The following is a 1,839-nucleotide window of genomic DNA, read 5'->3' on the forward strand; positions in this document are numbered from 1 at the left end:
GGACATGGGTATGGAGATATTTTCTAAAATAAAAAGAAAAAAATGAGAAAGCCTAAGCAAGTGATGAAGGTCTTTGTAGGTTTGTTATGATATATAAAGGATGAGACAAAAATAATATACACATAATGTTAAAATTTCTATGGTCATAGTATAATCAACTAGTTTAAGGAACAAAATATATATCCAGTCAAGTTTTTTCTGAGAATATTTGAGGGTTTTTTTTTTTTTTGGTCTTTTTGAGGCAGGGTGTCCCTGTAGCCCCAGCTGTCCTGGAACTCACTATGTAGACCAGGCTGGCCTTGAACTCACAGAGATCCACCTGCCTCTGCTTCCTGAGTGCTAGGATTAAAGATGTGTGCCACCACACCCGGCTGAGTATTTGGTTTTTTATTGAATATTTGGTTTTTTATGCAAGTCTTATCTACATAGCACGTGATAAAAGTACCAGGATGGTGGAACTAACCTTATTGGATGTTTAATAGCCATACTTTGAGGCCGATACTAATGTGGTCAGAGGGACTTCAAGGACAGTTTTTGCCCCTTGCCCTCCAAGGTTGACTGAGTTCCAGGGGATTATGGAATAGCTCTCAAAATGTCCTATAACTGTGGTGAGTCACCTGTCCTCTTGTTCAGGGGGGACATGGAGACCCTACGAGATGGATTTGAACCAGTGTCCAACCTACAAAGAGGAGGGTCAACTCAGAGGAAGTATCTCATTCATGCTTCCAAGTGAAGCCAGACATAGTCGAGCAGGATCTTTGACTTATTTTCACATAGATGGAACTGGTAAAAGAAAGGAGCCAGGAGCAACTCCCAAGCCCATGTGACCCCTGAGGAGCAGATCCTCAAATGACCTTAAGTGTAAAAATAAATTGATTTATTTGGGCCAACTGCATGGTCTTAAACACCCAAAAGGAAAGTATAACCAAAGAGTAAAGTCATCAGTATATGTCTTTAAGAGTTCAAGGGATTACACTTCCCAGACATTAGGCTTAAGTCTATATAAAAAGTTGTTTAGACAATTATTTCTCATTGATGATTTTGTTCCTAACCAGAAAGTGCTGCTCAGATGTAAGACTTCAAATCTTGGTCTCCAATACTGTAGTGCCCACCTGTAGCTAAGGGAGACAACCGGATATTGTTCTAAAATGATGGATAAGTTTGTTTTCTCCCCCTATCTAGAAGCCTTTGAGAGGGAACTGATACTGATTCTAACCACTCTGACAGCTATCAAAATACCTTAAAACAAATCCTGAAGCCATCACTCTAGAGTCCAGCCTTGGAAGACAAAAGATAAATGGGGAGGAACCCAATAGAGGGATGCTTTTGGAAGCCGTTGACAAGAAATTCCAATGGACTCTCATATGAACATTTGAAAATTGCCATGTTCTGACTTTCTTCTAGTTCCCAGTATAGAACTTAAAATGCTAAGTACTCTTGCCTTTACTTTTCCTTCACATCTCCTAGTCAGGATTCAAGGACTTTCTTTTCCCCCTACATAAAAGAGTTATGCAATTTGGGAGTCTTTTATATAGACCCACTGTAGGGGTACTGCAATTGCCTCACCCTACATCCCTGTTCAACATGGAAGAAGCCAAAGCAGTCTACGTCCCAATTCCCTACTGGCAATTTGGGTAACTTCTTCAGAGGATGGTGTGATAAGAATTTGAGGTAGGAATTGGCTAGGCAGTTATGGTAAAAAGACCCCAAAGAAAAGTAGCCAGTTTCTTGGCTAAAAGTCAAAATTTCCTTGGGCCTCTTAGGCTAAAAATGTTGAAAGTATTTGGGAGCTTGTATCTAATATTTAAAAGATTTTAGGGTTACCTCTTCAGAGAGGGG

The sequence above is a fragment of the Nannospalax galili genome, unplaced genomic scaffold (assembly GCF_000622305.1).
Source record: "Nannospalax galili isolate Female #2095 unplaced genomic scaffold, S.galili_v1.0 scaffold41, whole genome shotgun sequence".
Taxonomy (NCBI): domain Eukaryota; kingdom Metazoa; phylum Chordata; class Mammalia; order Rodentia; family Spalacidae; genus Nannospalax; species Nannospalax galili.